The sequence below is a fragment of the Erythrolamprus reginae genome, chromosome 2 (assembly GCF_031021105.1).
Source record: "Erythrolamprus reginae isolate rEryReg1 chromosome 2, rEryReg1.hap1, whole genome shotgun sequence".
Lineage (NCBI taxonomy): Eukaryota > Metazoa > Chordata > Lepidosauria > Squamata > Dipsadidae > Erythrolamprus > Erythrolamprus reginae.
Genome location: NC_091951.1, coordinates 97,417,561 through 97,427,108, shown reverse-complemented (window position 1 = coordinate 97,427,108; position 9,548 = coordinate 97,417,561).

Here is a 9,548-nt window from a genome sequence, read left to right as displayed (position 1 = left end):
TCAGCATGCATGGATGCAAAAAAACTTCACTGAAACACGGGTGCGCCCAGGGCTTTGTGCATGATGGTGAAGGAAAATTGTGCTGGCCCCGCAAGCACTTACGAGCTGTGGCGGCGAGCGCAATTTAGTGTTCCGTCTCGTAGCCCACATCTGGGTGCAACTCACTTAACTCTTGCTTAGCAAGATACATTTGGGGCTCAACTCTGGTTGTAAGTTGAGGACTACCTATCCTCATTTTGTATTCCTTAATAGTAGTTAAGACTAAGAGGTGTTGTTAATTTCCTCCTGTACTGAAGAAGGAGATTGATGAATAATGTCAATATGCTAGATGCAAGGAGGAACTAAAAACATGAAGGGCAGCACTAGGCTGACCTCATTTGTGTTTGAACACTAACAGGACTGGGCCTGATTAGTACTCAGAGGGGAAATTTCAGGAGTGTCAGAGGTATGGGTTAGACCAGAAACGTTTTTTTAAAAGAAATAAATCCAAGGAAAATCACATGGATGTGTCATGAAGCTTCCAAGAACTGAGGTCATAAAATACTGTTAAGTAATAAAAAATTAACTACCTACATTCCAATATTTCTTTCATCAGCACTTCCTACTTCTCATGTGATACTATTTTGGCAAGAACTTGCTATATCAAAACATTTGTTACCATATGATGTAATTGATGTTTCTAGGATGGGCCACTGGAGGGCACTAACACTTCATTTAAAAGGCCATATTTTAGGTGGCAGACCTCCCTTTTCTAGGCCGTGTATCCCTTTGAGAATGCCAGTTCCTGAAACAGATGAGATAAAAGATGCTCACAACTTGATAGTTACACTTTGATTAAGGTTCTTTGCTGGAGATATTGAGAGGAGCTCACTCCACGGGGTTGATCAGCCACACACTAAGGGCACGGCTACTCTTAATATGGGACATAAAATAAAGAATAAAAAGTTGACTTTGATGACTTTTTGATTGTGTCCAGTTTCTTGGCACAAATAGGGAAGAATCTTGCCATTTGTTCATCTTCCAATCTTGGTTAAGGCTAATTAATGAACACTACAAGATTTACACTTGAAACTCAACCCTGTTAGAATTGTATAAAAATGTTTATACATATCATTTTATGGATGCTTAAAAGGATGAGTACTGTATATAGTATTATGAAGCAATTCTAAAATGAAGATAAACATATTTTCCTCATGACTTTTTACTGTATATACAAAACAAGTGAAAGATGAAAACTAAAAAACATTAAAGGGATAAAAAAATAAAGGAATAAAGGAAACATTTAAAAAAAGGAAAAGGAAAAGCACCAGATGTTTTATGTACAAATGACAATGGAGAGAAGAAATACTCCTATAAAGATTTAATAAAAATGCATGGTATAATTATTCTTATGTATGGTTATGTCTGCATCATTAAAGAATGTGAAAGGGGAGTCATGACTGAAAACACAAAGCACTTTCCTATAAGGAAAGCTTAAGGGATTTTGGACTTAACTAAGGGGAAAAAATGACAAGCAGCAATTTGTTTATGGTAAAATGGTGAAGAAAGGGTTTTTTGAATCTTTTAATTAAGGAGACATGAGATCATGAGAAAATGCAAATGCTATTAAAAACGTTTCCCCTGCTGGGTGTACTAAGTTTAAAACACATAAACAGAAACTATTTTACAGAAATACCGGTAGTTAAAATCAGCAAGAAAAGGCTTTTAAAATTCCCTTTTCTGCTCTGTACATGCATATATAGCATAGAATATCCCCACAGCTAAATGAACTGGCTACTGTTTCTTGAGCTTTCTTTTTTCACTAATCAAGTCACATTGGATTATTACATGTTGTTTTTTATCGTTGTTGTTAGCCGCCCCGAGTCTGCGGAGAGGGACGGCATACAAATCCAATAAATAAATAAATAAAAATAATAAATAAATCACTTTTCTACTACCGTAATTTCTAAATTGCTTTTCCCTCACCCTTCGTTTAATAGGAAGGGGTTATAGAATCTGCTTCCCCTACCCCCAACATTTCAAAATGAACTAAAATTACAAGCTACCAACAAATTGACCTTTTTTCTTTCTCAAAATATCATAATTACTCTTGCCTTAAAGTATGGGAGTATTATTTCTTTGAGCAAAATTCTGCTAATTTACATTTTGTAGATTACATTAGCTTCAGGTAAAAATGTAGTATAGCTATGCTCCAGTATTTAAATTTGAAGGTGGCAACTGATTAAAATCTTCCTTGGAGATGGCAAATAGCATTAATATGATGGAAATTAGTTGTATGAGCTCAAAATATATTCTAATACAGTATATTTTGTTGGGGAGCGTAAGTACCATATACCTACCACATGTAGTTAGCAAAGTAAGAGAACATTTACTTCCTTTAATGTTTCCACTGATATAGTCTTTGACTTACAACCACACTGGAGTCTGAAAATTATGATCGTAACCCAATTTTACAACTTTTGTAGTGCTGGTTAAACCCATTGTGAGCTCTGTTTGCTGAAAGCCAGAAATAAATGCCTATTTTTGGCAAAAATGTCACAAATCATGCCCACATGACTGTGGAGAACTGTAAATGGCCATCAGTGTAGCCTGGTTGTTGAGTTCCCAAAATGTAGTCATGTGATCAGAGGCGCATAGTTATTGGAACTTTGGAATTAGGTCATAAGTACCTTTTGGTACTTTTGGGAGTCTGTCAAAACTTTGAAAGGGCACTTAGCAACCCATCTTAAGTCGAGGGCTAATGGTACTGTTTATACCAAACCTAGTACATATATGGTAGGGAAAGGATGCAGTGTGGCTTCTGGAATCAGGAAAAAAGGAGAGGGCTCAGAATGGGAGAGTTGGCTACATTGATCCCAGCTGTCTTCAGAAAGTTTGTTCTACATTTGATCCTTCTTTTACTAGAATCTTCCACTTCTTGCTGGCAAACTTGGGCCTGTTCTCATTGGTTTTTAAAAAGTAATTACTTGCCATTGTGACTGTATAGAACCACCATATTCAGAGGAGATACAAGTTGAATAATAACTCGCTGTGACGGTCAGTTACTAACTTTAAAGAAGACGAAGAGATAGAATAGAGTTATGATACAATCTCTTATCACTGGAGATATATTTTACTTTAAAATATCTAAATTGCTTTTGATCAAAACAGAATCAGTATTGTGCATGAACACATTATATTATAGCCAGTTCAAGTTAAGGCAAGTACTGTATTAACTACCTTCACATAAATAATAGAACTGAGAAAACTAAAATATAAAACCTTTTAATATGCATGAGCAGAAAAAAAGCCTTCTGTAGTTCTAGAAATTCTCAACAGGGTATCTGTACAGAAACGTCCTTTGATAGTAGAAGTGGAAAAATTCTCAGATCTCATTTGAAGATCATAATGCATGGGTTGGGGGGGGGGGAAACTTTAGTTATTTAAATTTTTAATTTTTACTTGGATTCAGTTCTGCAGACTGGAAAAGTTGCCTCATTTTCTGCTGGATGTGATAAGATCTAGCATTTAAACGGCATTAGCACAACTATAACTTTTTAAAAAAGGAAATACAATTTTAAACAAGATTTGGAATTTTATTCAGAGAATTGGGTTTGAAAAGCCATAAAAAGCTACTTTGTATACTTAGTGAAACATAGAAACAGGATATTCTTCATAATAGGACGTTCTATTTCACAAAAATAGGATATTCTGCTTAAATTGACATAAGAACATAAGAAGAGCCATGCTGAATCAGGCCAAAGCCCATTGAGTCCAGCATTGTGTGTCACACAGTGGCCCACCAATTGTCCATGGGGATCTTGAGCAGAAAGAGAACATAAAACCCTCCATTTCCCCTGACCCCCAACAAATGGGACCCAAGGGAATCCTGTCTGCCTCAACCAACATAGAAGCGGCATATGGACATCCGTTTCAATAACCACCAATACACTTGGCATCCATGAATCTGTCTAATCCTGCCTTGAAACTACCAAGGCTGACAGCTGTCACGACCTCTTCTGGAAGTGAATGACAACCCGAACTATGGATATTCTCTATAATTTCTAGAAAGTTCTTTACATATAATACTACTGTACTTTTATAGTGAATTTTCTTTATTTTTCAAATATGTAAAGATCACAGAACAGAAATATTTTCCCTCGCTTCCCCATTTGTTGGATTTTACATTTCCTTATTGCTATTAATAGCATAACATATTAAACATGCTATTAAACAGTACTTCATACAGCCTCCCTTTATTTCTATTATTACTAATTCTGTTTCTTTCCCTAGACCTTTAATGAGCATTAGGGTCATTTCCTGGATGTAACATTTCCTTCCTTCTAAAAATAAAATACAAAACTGACATTAGAGCCTAGAAGATGGAAAACACCAAGCCAGTGAATTTTGCCAGAGCTGATCTGAATAATAATAATTTATTAGACTTGTATGCCACCCCTCTCTGAAGACTCGGAGCGGCTCACAACAAAATACAAAGCACAAATCTAATATTAAAAACAGTTATAAAACCCATTATAAAACAGTCATACCATCCAATTAAACCAAACATAAAATGAAACAGCTAAGGGGCAATTATGTCCCCCAAGCCTGGCGGCATAGGTGGGTTTTCAGTAGTTTGCGAAAGGCAAGGAGGGTGGGGGCAGTCCTGATCTCGGGGGGAGTTGATTCCAGAGGACCGGGGCCACCACAGAGAAGGCTCTTCTCCTAGGGCCCACCAGATGACATTGGTTTGTCGATGGGACCCAGAGAAGGCCAACTCTGTGGGACTTGATCGGTTGCTGGGATTCGTGCGGCAGAAGGCGGTCCCGAAGGTATTCTGGTCCGATGCCACGAAGGGCTTTATAGGTCATAACCAAGACTTTGAATTGTGACCTGAAACTGATTGGCAGCCAGTGCAGCCTGAAGCCTGTTCTTCTCCATCCAGTCCCCCTACAGCCTCTGGACATTGAAAAATCACCTTAGACATATCACTTGGTTAGCTTGGGGTGGATAACAATATCATCACAATATTGAAAATCCTGTACTTTACTCTGGGCCAGCAAATGATCTCAGCCAGCAGCTGCACATGCTCATTATTCCTAGCATCCTGAGCTGGTCCAAAAAGATACTGCTATTGAAAGCTGCTGAAATACTATGGAGGCCACGCCACTTCCTTTTCTAGAAGTCATCCACAAGCATGAACAATGCTGTTTTGAGGTCATATGGTCCCATATCCAGTTCTGAAACCTGACTGAAAGGGTCCAAATAATCCACTTCTTCAAGGTTCTCTCTTCAGTGCAACTACCTTATCAACAATCCTCCTTAGAAAGGGAAAGTTGGAGACAGAAAGAAAATGGTCCAATATGGCGGAGTCAAACAACGGTATTTTAATACAGTGGTACCTCTACCTAAGAACGCCTCTACTTAAGAACTTTTCTAGATAGGTTTGCCTCTTAAGAACCATTTTCTACTTAAGAACCTGAGGCTGGAAAAATTTCCCAGGAAATTTGAGAGCGGCATGAAGGCTCGGCCAGTTTCCTGCCATTCCTCCGGTGGCGCTTAAGGAGGCTTTGGCAGTCCAGAGTGAACGAAGCATTTTCTTTTCTCTGGGGCCTTGGAGAGGGAATAAACCACTTTGCTGTGGTGACTCCCTCGTGCTGCCTCTGATACACCTGGCACGAGGTTGCCTCCCGGAGTGTCTGGGCACGGAAAGGCAAAAGGGGGCACCTCACCCCAACCGGATCAACTCAGCTTCAGCCAAACTGAGAAGTCACCACAGTGAAGGAAAGGCGCCGACTACAAAGTGAGCAAGTGAGGGGAGAGAGGAGCCTTTCAGCATGGGAAGGAAGAGGAAGCAGGTAGCAGCAGCAGCAACCTTTTGGACAAAGGAGCAGGGGGTTCGCCCCTTTTGTCCGCCTGGGTTTCTCTCTTTGGCGCAGTGTATGGGAGGCAGCCTCGCCCTAGGTATATGGGAGATGCATGCTCCTCCTCACTGAATTAGAGTCCCTCTTTTTTTTAAGCCTTAAAGTTTTGGATTTTTTTGATTCCCCTCACCTCAACTTTCTTCCTTCGGCAGCGACTGTCCTCCTCCTCTTCTTCCTCCTCCTCCTCCTCCCACTCAAATTTTGAGCTTTTATTTCTTTCCAAATGGGTTTGAATGCATTATTTGCTTTTACATTGATTCCTATGGGAAAAATTGCTTCTACTTACAAACTTTTCTATTTAAGAACCTGGTCACGGAACGAATTAAGTTCTTAAGTAGAGGTACCACTGTATTTCTCAAAGATTGATGATTCAGTACAATTAAAATAATGCAAGACACGGAAGATAACATTTTATTAAAAATAAAAATTGGTCTGCTCTTGTGTCAATAATGTCACAATAAAAATATCTTTGGTTATTTACTTATGGATATATATCCTGATTATTTTATTGTACTCATGACTCATTTATTCTAAACACCTTTAGATTACAATTTGCTTTTTGTTCTATGCAATAACTGTAGGAAAAGGGACTACCGTATTTTTTGGAGCATGAGACGCATTGGGGTATAAGACGTACTTTAGTTTTTGGGGAGGAAAACAGGGAAAAGAATCTGCTTACCAGATATTCATCTGGCCAGCATCCTTAGTCTGGTCAGCTTCACCATATTATTTTATCCACTGGTTATGGTTTTAGAAAAACCTTATTCAGAGAGAGTAACAATGAGAGTTTGCAAGCCAGTCAGAGCTGGAAACATTGTTAACATCTGGTTAGGACTGGAAAGAAACATTCAGAGCAAGTAGAGCAATGAAAAAAAAACTCCAAAGACTTAGTCTTGGAAAATATTCTTTGCAGAGAGTAACAATGAAAGAGCCCACAAGGTGAGAGCTGGGAAGATCGTTAGCACCTAGTTAGGGCTGAAAAAAAGAAGCTTTGAAAAAAGCTACATTCAAAGTATAAGATGCAAAGCAATGGAAACTGCAGTTTAATGTTTCCAAATGTAAAATAATGCACTTGGGAAAAAGGAATCCTCAATCTGAGTATTACATTGGCAGTTCTGTGTTAGCAAAAACTTCAGAAGAGAAGGATTTAGGGGTAGTGATTTCTGACAGTCTCAAAATGGGTGAGCAGTGTGGTCGGGCGGTAGGAAAAGCAAGTAGGATGCTTGGCTGCATAGCTAGAGGTATAACAAGCAGGAAGAGGGAGGTTGTGATCCCCTTATATAGAGCGCTGGTGAGACCACATTTGGAGTACTGTGTTCAGTTCTGGAGACCTCACCTACAAAAAGATATTGACAAAATTGAATGGGTCCAAAGACGGGCTACAAGAATGGTGGAAGGTCTTAAGTATAAAACGTATCAGGAAAGACTTGATAAACTCAATCTGTATAGTCTGGAGGACAGAAGGGAAAGGGGAGACATGATCGAAACATTTAAATATGTTAAAGGGTTAAATAAGGTTCAGGAGGGAAGTGTTTTTAATAGGAAAGTGGACACAAGAACAAGGGGACACAATCTGAAGTTAGTTGGGGGAAAGATCAAAGCAACGTGAGAAAATATTATTTTACTGAAAGAGTAGTAGATCCTTGGAACAAACTTCCAGCAGACGTGGTTGGTAAATCCACAGTAACTGAATTTAAACCTGCCTGGGATAAACATATATCCATTGTAAGATAAAATACAGGAAATAGTATAAGGGCAGACTAGATGGACCATGAGGTCTTTTTCTGCTGTCAGTCTTCTATGTTTCTATGCACCGGAATTTTCAGCCTCTTAGGGAGGAAAGAGGTGCGTCTTATACTCCCAAAAATACGGTATATGGTGAACAGAGTATATATCCAAAGCTTATTCAACAAAATTACAGTTGATGTGGATGAACAAGAAGCTCCTCCCTAAACTGGTTATTCAGTCACAAATATAGACTATAATGAACGCAACTTCTTTTAAACTAACTGCTCTGAAACATTAAGTATTATTAATAGCAAAACAAAACCAGAACATAAAAAGCTTAAGAAAAAATATCAGAAATGACGATTTCTGATATTTAAATTGTATAATTTATATCATACTAGGATTACTCTTAGAATGTTTGGGAGATTTAAAATATTAAACAAGTTATTTAATAATACCAAGGTCAATGATGAAACACCAACTCTACTTTTTAGGGGGGTTGAACCATGCTCTTTCTATTGAAAATGGTTAATGATTTGAGTTCAGAAGGTCTTTTTTTTTTTTTTTTTTAAAAAGAGGGCTAAAAACACGCTATTTTTGATATTATTACAAAATCTGTCAACTTTACACTCAATTTGTGAACTATTGGAAAGCAGTAGAAGAATGAAATGTTATATTCAAAAACCTTGTGTTATTACACACAAAGTTTCACGTTTACAGAGATATAAGAAACCAAACTTTACACCTTTTTTCATGCTGCAGTCATTTTCGGCCAACTTTGTTCCAAATTATCTAGCTGGAGATTGCTCATGAGAATGTTTTTATTATTTTGTTTAATAGAGCACAGTAAGTTGTACAAGATGGCAAGTTTTGTTTCTCTCCACAAAATATTGCCGGAGATATTATGTCTCAAAGTTGCTGAAGCCTCAGGGTCATACTGTTGAAGGCTACGGTATGGGGCCACACAAATGACTATATCTCTGCAAGTATTGCATCGGCAAACGTAAGACTTTACCAATGTTCATTGGGGACGTGTGTGCATGTTCACACCAAATTTCATCAAAATCAGTGATGGTCAAACTGCGAGCCCCAGACCACTTGATATGGAATGACCCAAAAGACAACTGAACTTGAAGACATTTTGCTTCTCATCGAAGAAGCTCCTTCAGTTCTGACTGGTGGAGGGTGGAAGGATTTATATTCCTTGCAATCACATTCTGGACCGAGATCGCTGGTTTGAAAGAGAGGTCAAAGAGCCATCTACATTAAGATGGAACAGCCCTCTCTAGACAGAGTGGGAGGGATATGACATCACCTATCTCCTGTTTACAACATAGTCATTTCATAGAAACATAGAAACATAGAAGTCTGACGGCAGAAAAAGACCTCCTGGTCCATCTAGTCTGCCCTTATACTATTTTCTGTATTTTATCTTAGGATGGATATGTGTTTATCCCAGGCATGTTTAAATTCAGTTACTGTGGATTTATCTACCACGTCTGCTGGAAGTTTGTTCCAAGGATCTTTCAGTGAAATAATATTTTCTCATGTTGCTTTTGATCTTTCCCCCAACTAACTTCAGATTGTGTCCCCTTGTTCACTTTCCTATTAAAAACACTTCCCTCCTGGACCTTATTTAACCTTTTAATATATTTAAATGTTTCGATCATGTCCCCCCTTTTCCTTCTGTCCTCCAGACTATACAGATTGAGTCCATTAAGTCTTTCCTGATACGTTTTATGCTTAAGACCTTCCACCATTCTTGTAGCCCGTCTTTGGACCCGTTCAATTTTGTCAATATCTTTTTGTAGGTGAGGTCTCCAGAACTGAACACAGTATTCCAAATGTGGTCTCACCAGCATTCTATATAGCGGGATCATAATCTCCCTCTTCCTGCTTGTTATACCTCTAGCTATG